We start from the raw sequence: 19,009 nt of genomic DNA, 5'->3' as shown, positions 1-19,009 counted from the left end.
ATGACGTTTCACGCGCACGCTTCCGTCCGCAGAGGGCTGCGCCGTGCATACGTCATAGCGGCGGTGACGCGCGGCGGCATTGGTTGTGTGGTGGGCCTAGAGTTGGTGTGGATGTGAGGAGAGGAGATTTGCAGCGGGGAGACTGTCTGGGCGGCAAATACGAACGGCGCGGTCGCTGAGGCTCAGTGCAGTCGGGCTGCGGCACCAGGTGAAAAACATCTTGTAGTTTGCCTTTCGAAGTTACAAACAAAAGCTGAAGTATCCCCATAGAGTGTTGTTGTGGCTGGTTACCCCCCCCCCCCACCAAGGTTTTAGCTTGACCTTATTTTGAAGGCTTGTACCTCTTCACCTGGAAGGTGATGATAGAGTTTGCATTTGCAGAGGGTTTACACTTTTTATGGTCAATAGTCGTTTATGTGTCACATACACATAAATGTGTAGTGAAATGAAAAATTACCCGTAGTTCAACAATAAGACCAATAAGAATAATCAATAAAAATGCAATAACACATACAATCACAAACCAGCAATACTCGTTCCAAATAGAGGACGCCAGTAAATCCACAGACTGAAGACAAATAGGAAGCCATTCATCCCATCGCACTTGCCTTCCCTTGACTCCTCGGAAACTTTATTGCGATGAAAACGAGTAATATGGCACAATTGTTCAAATGGTGTATATATAACTTTAAAACGCCATGAAACCAATTGTCTGCTTTTATTTCTCAAATGTTACTCCTCCTTGCTAATCTTGCTAAACACCTGGAAAGCTATTGCCCTTGTACCTGTTGACTATGCCAGTTTTTTTCCATGGAGATTATCTTTACTGAAAGCATCAATACCTGCTTGCAGCAAAACAACAAGTTTCTATCTTTGTCCTGCCCCCTCCCCTGACATCAGTCTGAAGAAGGGTCTCGACCCGAAACGTCACCCATTCCTTCACTCCAGAGATGCCGCCTGACCCGCTGAGTTACTCCAGCATTTTGTGTATACCAAAATTTACCAAAATCTGTTCATTACTCTATTTGAATTAATCAATTTAAACAGACGATTGTTATACTGGCCAAAATTAATTGTGGCTACATAGGAGAATAAAATGCAATACAAATCACCGAGTCTTTTTCCAATAGTAAATTTGAGGCCTATTTCGTACTGAAATTTTGAAACCATTCTCTTCCCTTTGAGCCACCTGATTGGCATTTCTGGCCAATGAGAAAATTCCATTTCACAGTTAACTGGGAGCAAAACCTTTGGTAGAACGGTGACCAGACTCTATCTCAGTGAATAACACCTGTAATTAAACCATGATTCTTCTGGAAAGTAAATATCTCCAATCAGTGTTGGCTGGTTAGTTTAGTAACAGGCTTGCATTCAGATTTTACAATGGTTTGGCCTCCTTATATAATCTAATTATTAAATCATTGCAATGTTACTTTTAATAGACAATAGGTGCAGGAGGAGGCCATTCGGCCCTTCGAGCCAACACCGCCATTCAATACAATACAATATATCTTTATTGTCATTGTACAGGGGTACAACGAGATTGGGAATGCGCCTCCCATACGATGCAATAATTTAATTAGCTAGTCAGTATTAATTTAAACAACAACAACCCAACGAAACAAATTGTAACAGTTTTAAGACAGAATAAAGTGCAAGTAGATCTGTGCCGGATCACTGTGCGATGTGACCATCCGGCTCAGCAGGACCGGTTCATAGCAGCTATGGCCCTGGGGATGAAGCTGTTCCTCAGTCTGGAGGTGCGGGCGTAGAAGGCCTTGTATCGTCTGCCCGATGGAAGGAGTTTGAACAGACTTGCAGGGGTGTGAAGAGTCTTTGTGGATGCTGGTGGCTTTTCTGAGGCATCGTGTGTTGTAGATGTCCTCCAAGGCTGGTAGCAGTGTTCCGATGGTCCTCTGAGCTCTATGGACTACCCGCTGAAGAGCTTTCCTTTCTGCCTCCGTGCAGCTGAGGTACCACAAAGAGATGCCATGTGTTAGGATGCTCTCTATGGTGCAGCGGTAGAATGTCATCAGCAGCTGTTGGGGTAGACCAGACTTCTTCAGTGTTCTTAGGTAGAACAGTCGTTGCTATGATCATGGCTGATCATTCTCAAGTGGATGACAATAACTGGCATGAAAACAGAAAGAATGACTTTACAAACAAACCTTTAAGAGAAGGGATACATTGTAAATATTTACAAATAATTGAACAATTGCAGATAACTACCCTTCCCAGGAACCAAACTTCTAGAATTGAAACTCTACTAACACTCTCCTCCGCCTTGTGGGAAGGGGATAGAGAGAGAGGGAAAGCAAGGGCTATTTGAAGTTAGTCTATTGCAAACCCAGACTCCCACCACAATCTCAATTACACTTCTTCCCACCCTGCTTCCTGCAAACTCCCCATTCCTCCGTCTGCACTGCATCTGTGCCCAAGATGAGGTGTTCCATACCAGGACATCCGAGATGTCATTCATAAGGGAACGGGAATTCCCCTTCCATCATAGATGATGCCCTCACACTTGTCTCCTCTGTACCCCACAACTCTGCCCATGCTCCCTCTCCTAGTTGCAACAGGGACAGATTCCCCCTAATCCTTACCTTTCACCCCATCAGCCATCGCATACAACACATAATCCTCTGACATTTTCGCCACCTCCAATGGGATCCCACCACTAGTCACATCTTTCCATGTCCACCCCTTTCTGCAGAGACTGTTCCCTCCGCAACTCCCTGGTTAACTCATCCCTTCCCACCCAAACCAACCCCCCCCCCCCCCCCCCCCCAGGTACCTTCCCCTGCAACTGCAGAAGATGCAACATCTGTCCCTATACCAACTCCCTCGACTCTGTCCAGGGACCCCGACAGCCCTTTCAGGTTCGGCAGAGGTTCACTTGCACCTCCTCCCACCTCATCTACTGTATCCATTGTTCATGATATGGACTCTTGTATAATGGCGAGACCAAACGTAGACTGGGCGTATGTTGCGCTGAACACCTTCGCACAGTCCGTCTGGACCTATCTGATCTCCCAGTTGCCAAACACTTTATTTCCCCTTCCCATTCCCACATTGACCTTTCTGTCCTAGGCGTCCTCCATTGTTGGAGTGAGGCAAAATGCAAATTGGAGGAACAGCATCTCATATTGATTTCTCTAACTTCAAGTACCCCGGCATTCTCCTGCTCTCCATCCCTCCCCACCCAAGTCACACCTACTTCTCATTCTCACCTAGCAAACAGCTAACAATGGCCTGTTTCCTTCATCGTTGTTACTTTTGTGCATATCCTTCATTCATTTGTTCTATATCTCTCTACATCACCATCTATATCTCTCGTTCCCCTTTCCACTGACTCTTGGCTGAAGAAGGGTCTCAACCCGAAACATCACCCATTCCTTCTCTCCAGAGAAGCTGCCTGTCCTGCTCAGTTACTCCAGCATTTTGTGTCGACTAAAAGAAGCCAGTTCTTATGTCATCAACCTGTAATGTTAACTTTTTTTTCTCTCTGCAATACCTGCAGGGTATTTACTGCATTTTCTCTTTGTATGTCAGACTTCCAGCAACTGTATCCCATAGTGTAAGTATTATCTTTCTCTTTTCTGTGACCTCAATTATTACATTCCTTTTACATCTCCTTGAGTCAGCTCAATTGTGGTTAACAAATCTTCACCTCAGACTTACTTGGTAATGCCACCTTTTGAAACACTCATGTTTTTGTTTGCTTACTAAATATTTGAAAAGATGACACAGTGGTACGTTTTCCACCATATTGAACAACAAAATGTTGCATTACTATTTTTAATATGAGTGTTATTAATCATTTCATAAGATCATAAGGCAATGAACTGGTCTCCACAGGTGTCTGTGGCGATGAATTCCATAGATTCACTGACTTCTGGCTAAAGAAATTCCTTCTCATCTCCATTCTAAAGGTATGTCCTTTTATTGAGGCCTAAACTACTGGTCCTAAACTACTGGAAACATCCTCTCCACATCCACTGTATCCAGGCCTTTCATTATTCTGGATTCATTATAAAATGCTGGAAACAGGTCAGGTGGCATCTTTGGAGAGAGAAGCAGAATTCACTTTTTAGGATGAAGATCATTCATCGATCATTGTATTCCTCAAAATGTCTCCCACAGTTGAAGCACAGCAATGGGTTCATTCCTGTGGGAACTGGAGTGTAGATTGGTGTGCACAGTGGCACAGGGAATAAACATCCCACCCCATCCTGATGCAGTTCCTAGTTTCCCTTCCCATGAATACAGTCCAGCATTTCCAGTATTTTCTGTTTTTACATCCCCCCGCAAAACGTTCCTCCTCGCAACAGTAACTTCCCATTACATCTTCTGTAAACTTAGAGACGGTTAATTTGGCCCTCTTATCCAAATCAGTGTTATCAATAAGAGACAATTAGGCCTCAGCACTGATCCCTGGGGCACCCCACTAATCATAACCTCCCAAAATAAAAAATGACAGGCAAAAAATTAGAAATTTTAAATGCTTATCAATTGCACATGAAAGCTACTTTTATTTAGTTAAAAGACCATGTAAATGTGTAAATATTATTTTTAGATTTTTAGATTTAGATTTAGAGATACAGCGTGGAAACAGGCCCTTCGGCCCACCGAGTTCGTGCCGCCCAGCGATCCCCGCACATTAACACTCTCCTACACACACTAGGGACAATTTAAAAAAAAACATTTTACCCAGTCAATTAACCTACATACCTGTACGTCTTTGGAGTGTGGGAGGAAACCGAAGATCTCGGAGAAAACCCACGCAGGTCACGGGGAGAATGTACAAACTCCGTACAGACTGCACCCGTAGTCAGGATCGAACCTGAGTCTCCGGCGCTGCATTCGCTGTAAGGCAGCAACTCTACCGCTGCGCCACCGTGCCACACAAAATTATTTAATTTTGAAATCCTTTTACAATTAGGATTTTTGCAAAACACTGATCTCTCCTGAAAATGCAGTGTAGAACTGTGCAATACCAAACTGCACAAAAAAAAGTATCAGCTTACGGCGATTTTGTTGATAAATTGGCAATAAAGGTTGCAAACATCAAGCATTAATTCTTTAGTGTTCTTACCAATGACCTGGAGAACACTGACTGTCTTCACGAGAGGCCAGCTGCTGTTGGCAGCAAAGTGGCCTCGACTGAGAAGCAGACAAGTAACATTATATAGTTACTGCAACAGGAAGGAAATAAAGTGCAGTGATTTCAAAAGAGCAATCAGATCTTGGCAATTAAGGATTTGGGTGTAGAGCAGTTTAACCTTTCATAGTTAATGATATCATTTGACTCTCTCTTGACTGACTGCTGAAACCTCGTGAATATTGATTAATTTCAGTTTCCTTTCACATAGCCCACAAATTTCCACCTCTTCTTCTTAGACAGTCCTTAGGCATTGTTTCCACTGCAGTTCTCTTCCCAGCTGTTATCAGGCAACTGAACAATCCTGTCATCAGCTAGAGTGTGGTCCTGACCTCTCATCTACCCCATTGAACTATCTTTAATCAGACTTTCAGACTTCAATGTTGTATCTTTGCACTAAATGTTGTACCCTTTATCTGTGCACTGTGGATGCCTTGATTGTATTCATGAATGGTCCTTTCTTTGACTGGATAGCATACAAACAAAAGCCTTACACTGTACCTCAGTGCCCATGATGAAAATAAACTAAACTAGGTGGCGGATGCTGTCAGGGGGCTCAACATAAAATACTTGTTCGGAAAGTTTTACACAGAGGGTTGCGGATGCCTGAAACCCGCTGCCAGAGTGGGTGGTGGAGGCAGAGACAATAGTGGCATTTAAGAAGCGATTATATAAGGATATGGAGGGATATGCAGGTGGAGGAGATTTGGTTACCGTGACATGTTTAGAAATAATAATGAGACGGAGTACAGGAAGGAGATCGATAAACTTGTGTCCTCGTGCAACCTTGTGTGCTAGCTTGCACTAAACATTATTTCCCTTATCATGTATCTATACACTGTAAATGGCTCGATTGTAATCATGTTATGTCTTTCTGCTGACTGGTTAGCACGCAACAAAAGCTTTTCACTATACCTCGCGACACGTAATAATAATCTAAACTGAGCCTGAAGGACCTGTTCCTGTGCTGTACTGTTCCATGTTCTGTGTTCAATTCATTCAGCCCCTACATGCTGCACTATTCAATGAAATCTGGGTGGGAAACCTGTCTGGGTGCGGCCCTGTCGAGGGAAGTGCCCTGTGAGAAAAGTGTGAGAAAAGTGTGAGAAAAGTGCAAGTCTTTGGCTGCGAGTCTTCGCCGAGGAGGCTGAGGTGAGGAGGATACACTTGTTTTTGAGCCTGATTTGTTTTTTGTAATGGCAGGCAAGTTGGTGCAGTGTGTTTCCTGCAGGATGTGGGAAGGTAGAGACACTGCTGGAGCTTCCGGGAGCTACACCTGCAAGAATTGTGTCCAGGTGCGGCTCCTGAATGGACGTGTTGTGGAGTTGGAGAAGCAGCTGGATGACCTCAGGGCCATCCGGGAATGCGAGAGTTTCCTGGACAGGACCTACTGTGAGGCTGTCAGGGCAAGGGACCAGGTCGAGCAAATGTGGGAGACCGTTTCAAAGGGGAGTGAACGTGGACTACAGGAGACCCCGGTGGCTGTGCCTATTGCAAACAGGTACACCCTCTTGGGAGCTGTCGGGGCAGAAGGCACTTCCAGTCCGAGCGACGGACAGGTCGGTGGCTCTAATCCAGGCAAGGAGACTCGACCGGGGAGACCGAAGTCAGGAAGAGCCATAGTAGTGGGTGACTCCATTGTCCGAGGTACAGACAGTAGATTCTGTGGCCGCAGGCGGGACTTGAGGATGGTCTGTTGCCTCCCTGGTGCCAGGGTTCAAGACATCACGGAGCGGCTTCAGAACATCCTAGCGAGGGAAGGCGATCAACCGGAAGTGGTTGTGCACGTGGGCACGTCGGGAGGAAGAGGAAGGAGATACTGCAACGTTAGTCTAGAGAGTTGGGAAGAAGACTGAGAAGTAGGACGTCGAGGGTGGTTATCTCTGGACTGCTACCTGTACCTCGTGCTGGTGAGGGCAGGAACAGAGAGATCGGGGATATGAATGTATGGCTGAGGGACTGGTGCAGGGAGCAGGGATTTAGATTTCTAGACCACTGGGATCTCTTCTGGGGTAGGGGTGTACTGTACAAAAGGGACGGGTTACACCTTAACAGCAGGGGGACCAACATTCTGGCAGGCAGGTTTGCTAGTGCTACACATATGGGTTTAAACTAAGTAGTGGGGGGGGAGGGGTTGACAAATTGGGAATATGAAGATGAAGTTAAAGGGGAAGCGAATACAGGAGAAATTGCAAAAGACTCTCGAATAAATGGGAAGGGAAGTTCTAGATGGGATAAAAGAGTAAGGTCAGGGCCAATTGTGACTGGTGTGAGAGTGGAGGTGAATACCGAAGTTAAAGTGTTGTATTTAAATGCGCGAAGTATAAAAAATAAAGTGGATGAGCTTGAGGCTCAGTTAGACATTGGCAAGTATGATGTTGTGGGAATTACAGAGATATGGCTACAAGAGGACCAGGGCTGGGAACTGAATATTCAGGGGTACACAACGTATAGAAATGACAGACAGGTGGGCAGAGGGGTAAGTCACTCTGTTGGTAAGGAATGATATTCACTCGCAAGGAGTGACATAGAATCAGGAGATGTAGAATCAGTATGGATAGAAGTGAGGAATTGTAAGGGTAAAAAGACCCTAATGGGAGTTATCTAAAGGCCCCCAAACAGTAGCCTCGACATAGTGTGCAAGTTGAGTCAAGAGCTAAAATTGGCATGTCGCAAATGTAATGCTACGGTGGTTATGGGAGATTTCAACATGCAGGTAGGCTGGGAAAATCAGGTTGGTAATGGACCCCAGGAAAGGGAGTTTGTGGAGTGCCTCCGAGATGGATTCTTAGAACAGCTTGTACTGGAGCTTACCAGGGAGAAGGCAATTCTGGATTTAGTGTTGTGTAATGAACCTGATCTGATATGGGGCCTGAAGGTAAAAGCAACAGAAGATACGGCAATACGGGGAGAAAAGATGAGGTACGAGGGTAAGCTAGCCAATAATATAAAGGAGGATAGTAAAAGCTTTTTTAGGTATGTGAAGAGGAAAAAAATAGTCAAGGCAAATGTGGGTCCCTTGAAGACAGAAGCAGGGGAATTTATGGGGAACAATGAAATGGCAGACGAGTTGAATCGGTATTTTGGATCTGTCTTCACTAAGGAAGATACAAGCAATCTCCCAGATGATCTACAGGCCAGAGATCCTAGGGTGACGGATGAACTGAAGGAAATTCACATTAGGCAGGAAATGGTGTTGGGTAGACTGATGGGACTGAAGGCTGATAAATCCCCAGGGCCTGATGGCCTGCATCCCAGGGTACTTAAGGAGGTGGCGCTAGAAATTGTGGATGCATTGGTGATCATTTTCCAATGTTCTATAGGTTCAGGATCAGTTCCTGTGGATTGGAGGGTAGCTAATGTTATCCCACTTTTTAAGAAAGGAGGGAGAGAGAAAACGAGAAATTATGGACCAGTTAGTCTGACATCAGTGGTGGGGAAGTTGCTGGAGTCTATTATAAAAGTCGAAATTGCGGAGGATTTGGATAGCAGTAACAGGATCGTTCCGAGTCAGCATGGATTTATGAAGGGGGAATCATGCTTGACTAATCTTCTGGAATTTTTTGAGGATGTAACTAGGAAAATTGACAGGGGAGAGCCGGTGGATGTGGTGTACCTCAACTTTCAGAAAGCCTTCGACAAGGTCCCACATAGGAGATTAGTGGGCAAAATTAGAGCACATGGTATTGGGGGTAGGGTACTGACAGTGGGGATAAATGGGTCCCTTTCAGAATGACAGGCAGTGACTAGTGGGGTACCACAAGGCTTGGTGCTGGGACCGCAGCTATTTACAATATACATTAATGACTTGGATGAAGGGATTAAAAGTACCATTAGCAAATCTGCAGATGATACAAAGCTGGGTGGTAGTGTGAACTGTGAGGAAGATGCTTTGAGGTTGCAGGGTGACTTGGACAGGTTGTGTGAGTGGGTGGTTGCATGGCAGATGCAGTTTAATGTGGATAAGTGAGGTTATCCACTTTGGTGGTAAGAATAGGAAGGCAGAGTATTATCTGAATGGTGTCAAGTTAGGAAAAGGGGACGTACAACGAGATCTGGGTGTCCTAGTGCATCAGTCACTGAAAGGGAGCATGCAGGTACAGCAGGCAGTGAAGAAAGCCAATGGAACGTTGGCCTTCATAACAAGAGGAGTTGAGTATAGGAGCAAAGAGGTCGTTCTGCAGTTGTACAGGGCCCTAGTGAGACCGCACCTGGAGTACAGTGTGCAGTTTTGGTCTCCAAATTTGAGGAAGGATATTCTTGCTATTGAGGGCGTGCAGCGTAGGTTTACTAGGTTAATTCCCGGAATGGCGGGACTGTCGTATGTTGAAAGACTGGAGCGACTAGGCTTGTATACATTGGAATTTAGAAGAATGAGAGGGGATCTTATCGAAACATATAAGATTATTAAGGGGTTGGACACGTTAGAGGCAGGAAACATGTTCCCAATGTTGGGGGAGTCCAGAACCAGGGGCCACAGTTTAAGAATAAGGGGTAGGCCATTTAGAACGGAGATGAGGAAAAACATTTTCAGTCAGAGAGTTCTAAATCTGGAATTCTCTGCCTCAGAAGGCAGTGGAGGCCAATTCTCTGAATGCATTCAAGAGAGAGCTAGATAGAGCTCAAGGATAGCGGAGTCAGGGGATATGGGGAAAAGGCAGGAACGGGGTACAGATTGAGAATGATCAGCCAGGATCACATTGAATGGTGGTGCTGGCTCGAAGGGCCGAATGGCCTCCTCCTGCACCTATTGTCTATTGAAATCATGGATTGTCCCCGACATAAGTGCTATTTTCCTGCATTGGATCCAAATCTCTTGACTCCATTAATATCCATAAATCGGTGGATGTCAGATTTGAATATACTCGAGGTTTTGGCTGAGGCTTCACTGCCATCTTGGGTGGGGTGAGTTCCAAAGATGCATTACCTTCAGGAAGAAAAATAATTTTCCACCTGAATCCTCAAAGACAAATGACTTTCTTGTTGTGAAAATGATTCCAGTTCTGGATGCAAGTAGAGCAGACACTCGTGTTCCCTTATCATTTTCAATAATCGGCATACAGTTTCCATGTGGTTGTTATGTTGTTGGAACTTGAGGTCAATGTTAAAGGTCGTGCATTTTTTTTAGAAATTGAAACCGTTAGTTGAGCAGTAACACATGCTTAAGATAATGTTAGTGCACTTTGGACCATTACAAAGATTTAGCAATTTGATTAGATCAGGAAATTTGCAATTTCTCAAAGGTGTCTATGATTCAAAGTTAAACTGACATCAGATGCTGTATGCTGAATTTTGTGACTACATTTTTTCAAAACCATTTGTGTGAATAAAGAGGAGAAGTGAATTTCATCTTTAGCAACTGTAAGGGAGCAAAGTACCTTTTGATTTACTAAGAAGGTTGTAGAGACTACTAATTTACTTTTAGGTAGATATGGTACCTATAATACTGTGCCGAATAGGTGTTTTTGAGAGTATCAATGTTGATTGCTTGCTTAAAAGAGATATAAACAGAATATACTGGAAATACATTGTGCTCACAATATTTTGCCTTTTTAAATTGTGTGGAGGGATTAGAAGGAAGTATCTAAACTATGAACAAGCATTCAGCCTTGAATATAAAGACAATTCATATTTATTTTATTGAAGTAGGAGTTTGTATTTTGAGGGATTATTTATCCATTATCCTATCTTGCTCTTATCTCTTGTCTTCTAAGCACTTTTATGATTAACATTTTTTTAAATATAGATTCTCAATGTAGGCAATATGGTGAAAATGTTGTTTCCATATCAACAAAGCATGTCAGAACTACTTTGTTTTTAGAAAATAATAAAAGTGCGTAAGGTTCAGAAGGTAAAGATAATACTGATACCTTTCCTATGATTCAGCCTATCTATCTTTCCCATTCTTTCCAAAATCATAAAATCTGTACGCTTGCTTATTACAATGTTCCCAATACTGTCCATTAAGATACTCCCAGTCCAGCTTCTGGCCTGCATTGGCCAAAATTACAGATGACGTCTTTGTTTGGTTAAAGTTTTACAAAATCTGTCATCCTTATGGCCCTTGTTATTGACATCAGTTTGTTTTATTGTTTGCATATTTTTAAACAATTCATAATTGATTGTAGATTTTTTTTCTTTTTTTTAATTCCACATCCACTGAATATTCTTCATGATCATAGAATTGAATCACATTTTAGAGAAATAATATTTCAGAAAATATAATGTTATTTTAGAAAGGATCCGGATGACAATTTGAAAACAAAGAATGGTAGCAGATGTGGAGAAAGGCTAGCTTGGGATCGTTGGCTTCTGTTGAAGAGTGAGCATTAACTTGCAGCAGAAGACTTGGTTTCGGAATTTCTATCACAGGCTAGAATTGATGTAAACCTTGATATAAGGGGAAACAATGTTCCCATGGCTAGCATCTTGAAAGTAATAGAATTGCAACTCCAAGTGGTGCAGCGGTAGAGTTGCTGCCTGACAGCGCTTGCAGAGCTGGAGAGTGTGTGCAGGATAGTGTTAATGTGGGGGGGTCGCTGGTCGGCACGGAACCTGTGGGCCGAAGGGCCTGTTTCCGCGCTGTATCTCTAATCTGTGATGGAGTGAGAGCAGTGAGATCAGAAAGGGGGAGGTCAGGGGGGATGGTGTACACCCGGCAAGTGTGGGGGTTGGGGTCGGATGAAGCCAGGCGAGTCGATGGAAGCCGAGGCGATGCCGGGTGGGGGGATGGTTGGCTTTCAGAGAGGAGGGGGGCGTGAGGACTTTTACCAGAAAGGGGGAGGTCAAAGAGGGTGGTGAACACCCGGCAAGTGTGAGGGTGGTGAACACCCGGCAAGTGTGGGGGAGTGAGCACCCGGTACGTCACCCATTCCTTCTCTCCCGAGATGCTGCCTGAACCGCTGAGTTACTCCAGCATTTTGTGTACTTGTGATCAAGTGAGACTGCTTTTTGCAACTTGTAATATTGTAATGCAAGAGAAGGAATTCTATTTTCAGACTGGGAGAAGCAAATATTTCAATTTAGCTCAGTAACATATACAAACAGTACTGTCTTTGTTATTTCTGATTTTGAAATTCATCTTGAGATTAGCTATGTTGAAGTAAGAATTCTCAAGAGAACTTGCCTGTATTGTACTGCCACTCAGCCACTTGAATCATGACTTCAGTATACCTGTTTCGGTGGAAAAGCTGAGATGTAGCTAAATAAGATGTTTATGGTAGTAGGGAAGGGAGAAAAAAACGTAATGCGGGTCATGTGAGAATGGGGTTGGGTTTGTCCCAACTATTTCATAGTTGTTTTTACAAATGAGATAGTTCCCAATGACTATGACATAAAAGGGCAGTTTGTTTTTGTCTGCTAAATGAGCTGGGAGGCCACCCATTTAACAAAGAAGGGGACAGGAGAATAATGCCCAATCATACATCTGTGACTGGTTATTAGTTTAAAGTGAAAAATAAGTGCTGCCCACTTGAAAGAACCTGGGCCGTTTTAAGGTTTTGGCTGAATGGTTGGCAAGTGGGAAGTATAAAACCTATGAATCATTTGACATGGACAAAAAATTACAAGTTGTATGATAGCTGGCAAAATAAGTCTTTGTTCACGATCAATCTGGCTGTAATTACAATCATATTACATTGGTTTAGGAAAAATACAAATGATTTCACTTATCATTTAGCCAGATAACACAGATGTCTACCACTCTGAGTACTTTCTTGCAATCTAATTCAATGGTTCAGTGATGTATGCAAAATTGTTTCAAAATCTCTTCCAAATCATTCCTCATTGTGTTTGTAAGTTTCTTGGAAATGCACATCATTGACAATCCGTGCATTTAATGCACATCCCTGGAAGCATAACATTACTCTGTTCTTCTAAGCCTTGTTAAAACGTTGATGATTATTGATTCATCGGAGAAGGGAGACTGAGGCAGCAATGGATAAAAATGGTATTACCTGGGTTTGATCTTGGAATGCCCAGGGCCCATCCTTCTGACTGTAACAGTGTCCCATTGCCTGTTTACGTGGGATTATGATGGAAAAATGTCCAGCACATAAGCTAACAGATATGAATTAATAGCAATGACATTTTCATTGTTATTAATTCATATCTTTTCACTCATGTGCTGGACTCTTCCATCATAATCCCATGTAAAGTTTGAAAGCCCAGAATCTTGGTACTAAATATTGATTGAGACGCGTTTGCATGTTTTGAAATTAATGTGGGCAGAGTTTTAAATTTCGAGTCCCAGTTTGATTTTTTTTTTTCAATGATCCCCTTCATTTGTCTTGCAGTGAATAAATGCGATAAGCAAGGTCTTGAGATTGTGAAGATCCTCCTTTTCAAGTAACTATCGTGAGGAAAAACTGCAATACCTACATTCGCCATATAGTTCATCAAAGACTTATCAGCAGCAAAACCCAGGATAAAACAGGAGATACTTGATAGATTAAATGTCATGCTGTGCTGTGCAAACTGGTGCAGTATGGTAGGAAGAATGAGGAGTTGCAATATGAAATGAAAAATATGGTGCAGAAAAAAAAAATCTCAGGCTATGTGTGCACAGATCTTATAAGAAAATAACTGCAGATGCTGGTACAAATCGATTTATTCACAAAATGCTGGAGTAACTCAGCAGGTCAGGCAGCATCTCGGGAGAGAAGGAATGGGTGACGTTTCAGAACTTTATGGGTTCGGATCTTTATGGGTAATTGGGCATTCATAGTCATACAATATGGAAACAGCGATCGGCCCAACTCAGCCATGCCAACCAAGATGTCCCATCTGAGCTGTCCCATTTGGTCCACAGTTGGCCCACATTTCTCTCAAGCTTTCCTATCCATGTACTTGTTCAAGTTCCTTTTAAATGCTATATATTACAGATTAACTTTTTTTTTTAAAAGATGCGCTTAGGGTGTGTACCAGAATACAAAAAAGTTATGCCAAAGGTTTTGGGTTTCAGCTGGTGCATTGATTTCCTTGCTGGAAATCAGACTCGAGGCAGGACATCAAGACATCAGGAAGAGTGCAGAAAAAAAATATTGGTAGACTGGTACCAGAAGTGTGGAAATTAACTACTGTAGATTGACTGAAGAAGCATGGGTTATTTTCCTTAAATCAGAGAAAGTTAAGAGGAATTTTGTTCATGATTGTAGATCTCAAGTGAGACTATTTTCACTGGCAGAGGGATCTGTGAACACAACCTATTTAAGGTTAATGGTTAAAAAAAAGTCTAAGAGACATGAGCTATGAAATGTGTCAAAGTATTGGGATTGCATTTTGTGAAGAAATATAGAAATTGATTAAGCAGCACCTTTCAAAAGAGTTTGATGAATATTTTGAGGCAAAATATTTACAGGACTGTTGAAAAAGTGCTGGATTGAACGGAAAACCTCTGCAAAAGAGACGGCATTGGCACAATGGACCTAATGGCCTCCTTTTTTGTGCCTTAATATATTTATACGCCCAAAAGGTAATTTAATATTTTGGCAAACTATTAAAGACAAATCCACACAAAATCGAGAAATGGCATCATTTTATTGATTTGATATGTAACTTTCATTGTTTCGAGATCAGTACAAGTGGTTTTATGTATCTTTCGTGTAAGATTGCTCAAGTGGGTCCAATTGTCTGCATGCCAAAATGAATTTGTGAACTTTAAAACAACTCCTATTGTTTTACAAAGCAATGTTGGCCAACAAATTAGCCACTATCCACATGTGGTTTAACTGGAGTCCAGATGAGACTAATTGTATTTCTGAAAACGAAATTAAAATGGATAACTGTAATGCTAATGATAATCAGCACTCAGTTTCTCACTGATGTACTGATGTGGTATTTTCCTTTTCTGTATATTTGCTGGTAACACATGAAAGCAGATAGTAGGACTTTTTTGGCATAATATTACTTGATGACAGAATTGCGTGAGGCATTTGCTCAGCAAATGTACATAAAACAGTGCTCTATACAGTAATGTGACAAAATTAGTATAATTTTAGCCACATGTTTTCATTGGGCGTTCTGGTGTAAAGCAGTTTAGTTTAACAATATTGTTGTACTTTCAATATTATTATTGCCACTTTATTGATATTACAAATATCCTTCTCAGATTTGAAGAAATAGACTTGAAGCTGACTTATAGATCAGAGTGTAAGTTGAAGATTTAGTGAGTTACACTTGGTTTCCAATGGTAATGATCTAAACACTCGGCTAATTTGTGTGAGGTCGTTTTAATTCTATTCAATTTACATAAATTGAAATTGTGGGTTGTTTAACAACATGTAAAGTTATAGCTATGTGGTTCTCATTATTTTGGGGATTGTAAGTCATTAGAATTGGGATGATGGTGAAACAGAAATTAAAATCTGGTGAGCTTTTTACTGGAACATGGAAATTTACATTCCATGTAGTCAACAAGAGTGATAGTATTATTTAATGTAATTACTGAGTAAGTGTAGCACTCGTAAACAATTATAACAAGGGGAAAAAAATCACTGAGCTGTGGATGAAAATCAATAATAGGACATAGATGTTTGAAAATTGAAGTGCTGAATGAAGAAAATTTTATACAATTGAAACAGGGATAATTCCAAGATTTTATTGGATTTCTAAAGATTCAAAGGCATTCATTTGAAGAACATGACATTTTTCCAATAAAAGAGTTTGAAATCTCAGAACCTTGTATGATTTTAATTCGTCACAAACTAGAGAGTGCTGGAAATGTTCAGCAGATTAGGCAGCATCTGAGACGAGAGAAAATCTTAACATTTCGGATCAGCACCGCCATGATCACATTGAATGGCTCGAAGGGCCGAATGGCCTACTCCTGCACCTATTGTCTATTGTTCTTCCTCAGAATTTTTTTTCTCTGTCCACAGTTGCTGCCTGACCTGAATTTTGCCAGGACTTTCAGTTTCTGATGTCCAGCCCCTACATTTTCTTAATTTTCATTAAAGGACATGAATCCTACATCAGTGCAGACTGAGGGAGGCTGACCTGTCAACCTAGACAAAAGCAACATTATTTGAGATGGTGGACCAAGATTGTGTCTGCTTGTTCAGATGGTATAACAAAAAATACATGGTATTATTTAAATATTAGGTACAGAGGTGAAATGATTTATTATTTATTTCAAATCTGGATTCTACAACAACATCAGCTACTGATTATTAATCATTTTTGGAACCTATCTATAAGAACCAAAAAAGTGTAGAAATAGGCCATTTGTTCCCTTGAGTTTGCTCTACTATCGTGGCTGGGATTTTTACCTCAACCACCGGCTTTCTGCCCAATTCCCATATCCCTTTCTCCACTTTAATATCCAGAAATTTACTGATCTCTGTTTTGCATGTCATTAAAAATTAAGCCTCCACGATCCTTCTTGGTAGAAAATTCCAAAGATTCACCACCCCCTGAATGAAGAAATTCCTTCTCATTTCAATTCTCGATGTCCCACTACTTATTTTGAGACCGTGACCCCCTAGTTCGAGGCTCCTTAGCTAGAGGAAACATCCTCTCTGCATCCATCCAGCCGAGTCTTTCCAAGAATCTGTAATTTTCTCATGAAGTCATCGTGCTTCTAAACTCTGGAGAATAAAGGGTTAGGCTACTTGGTCTCTCAGGAAATTTGCATCACCCCAGGAATCAATCTGACGAATCTTCACTGCATCTTTATAGCAAATATATCCTTTTTTTAGATGAGGGGACCACAATTGTGTGCATTATCCCATGTATGCTCGCTCCAAGGCCCTATATGCAGTAAGATATCATTCCTTTGTACTCAAATTCTCTAGCACTAAAACACACATTCCTTTTCACCGTACTAATTTCCAGCTAAACTTGCTTTCCAGCATTTCTCAATCTCGCAATGTAAAATCTGTTCAGTATCCTTGTTTTATCCACTGAACTGGACATCCTGAAGATTTTCCACACAAGGGTCCATCTACCATGTTGCTGCTCCCTCCCACAGTTTGTCTTTGACCATTTGAACACATGAATTACAGGCCATTCAACTTCTCAAGGCTGCTCTTCCATATGATTAGATAACGGGTAATTAGAGGTAATTCTTGCTATTGAGGGCGTGCAGCGTAGGTTTACTAGGTTAATTCCCGGAATGGCGGGACTTTCATATGATGAAAGACTGGAGCGACTAGGCTTGTATACACTGGAATTTAGAAGGATGAGAGGAGATCTTATCGAAACGTATAAGATTATTAAGGGGTTGGACACGTTAGAGGCAGGAAACATGTTCCCAATGTTGGGGGAGTCCAGAACAAGGGGCCACAGTTTAAGAATAAGGGGTAGGCCATTTAGAACTGAGATGAGGAAAAACTTTTTCAGTCAGAGAGTTGTGAATCTGTGGAATTCTCTGCCTCAGAAGGCAGTGGAGGCCAATTCTCTGAATGCATTCAAGAGAGAGCTAGATAGAGCTCTTAAGGATAGCGGAGTTAGGGGGTATGGGGAGAAGGCAGGAACGGGGTACTGATTGAGAATGATCAGCCATGATCACATTGAATGGCGGTGCTGGCTCGAAGGGCCGAATGGCCTCCTCCTGCACCTATTGTCTATTGTCTAGATTGTAACTCTTCATTCCCTTCCACCTGTACTAACCTTGGGCTTTTAAGAATCTGTCTACCTCTGCTTTAAAAATATTCAAGGAGTGTTTCCAATGTCCTTTAACTAAGAGAGTTCCAAATACTTGCAGCACTCTTGAGGGGATAAAAGACCTCATCTCACTTAAGTAGATGATCCTTCACTTTAATCAGTTACCACATTGTTCTATTTTCTCCCACAAAGGCAAGTTTCCTCTCCACATCCAACCGGTTAAGACTCATCAGAAGACGATCCACCCACTTTACATATTATTTAGTGAAAACGTCTCTGAACTGTTTCCAACACATTGAGGCCTCTTGCGCATTTATCATTATTGACATTTCCACTTAGTTTTGTGAATCAGCAAACTCGGAAGTATTACATTTGGTACTCTCAGCTACATTGTTGTTAAGAGATTTTGAGGGATGTAAGGAAGATTTTGTTTTGCTCAAGAGGCTGGTGGGAGTTTGGAATGCACTGTCTGTGGGGGTGGTAGAGGCAGAGACTCTCACAACATTTAAGGGGAATAGAGCTGAGCATTTAACTTGTGAAGCCATCAAAGGCTTCAGACCAAGTGCTGGTAAATTGAATTGGTGTATTTGGGCAGCTAATGGCTGACATGAACTGGGTGGACTGAAGGGCCTGTCTCTGTGTTGAATGAATCTGTGACTAAGTGTGTTTGCTTTTGGTATCTTTAATTTACCAGAGTGACATAAAGGAATACTTAATTCTGTAGCTTAATTACCTGATTTTTACTAGAGAACTTTGATCTGTCTGCAACATTTACATTTGTGGTTACTGCCTATTGCTCTCTATTGTTCATCAGTGAGTGAACAGGCCTTGCAAGTGGAACATGTCAATAATTTATGATTTTTTTGTATTTTCCTCAAATCTATTTAATCACTGCTTTTTCATATTTTTGACTGCCACCCTAAACTGGCTCTTGATAGTTCTTGTTCATGGAAGCGTTTGTTTTTAGAAAACATTGTCTTTCTGGCAGAATAGTCGAGAGGAAGATGAATTCACCCAGGAGCTATTTTGCAAACAAACACCTGTTCTAACTACAAGGTAGTAATTAGTGCCACAGTTCCTGAGAATTTATTCCCCCATTGCTTGAAAATTGTTGGTTTATGCTTGAAGCTATCCAATGGCTAAGATGAGAAACTTGTCAGTGTGGAAAGCCTGTGGCCCAAACCCAATGTTTTTCAAGTTCCATCCTATAATATCGCATTTTGGGCCACTGAGCAAGAACATTAA

The 19,009-nt window shown here is 41.9% G+C and overlaps 1 protein-coding gene across 1 annotated transcript in view; it reads left to right on the top strand.

Moving 5' to 3' along the window:
- Positions 1–90: 90 nt before the first annotated feature.
- Positions 91–19,009, top strand: part of xrcc4 (X-ray repair complementing defective repair in Chinese hamster cells 4) — a 373,772-nt gene continuing 354,853 nt past the window's right edge. Inside the window, exon 1 of the mRNA XM_078397044.1 lies at positions 91–208. The gene's annotated coding sequence lies outside the window, so the exon portion shown is untranslated. The remainder of the gene's footprint in view (positions 209–19,009) is intronic.

This window comes from Rhinoraja longicauda, chromosome 3 (genome assembly GCF_053455715.1).
Source record: "Rhinoraja longicauda isolate Sanriku21f chromosome 3, sRhiLon1.1, whole genome shotgun sequence".
In the NCBI taxonomy this organism is placed as follows: domain Eukaryota; kingdom Metazoa; phylum Chordata; class Chondrichthyes; order Rajiformes; family Arhynchobatidae; genus Rhinoraja; species Rhinoraja longicauda.
Note: the sequence above shows the minus strand (reverse complement) of the source record. Positions and strands in the feature narration are given on the sequence as shown.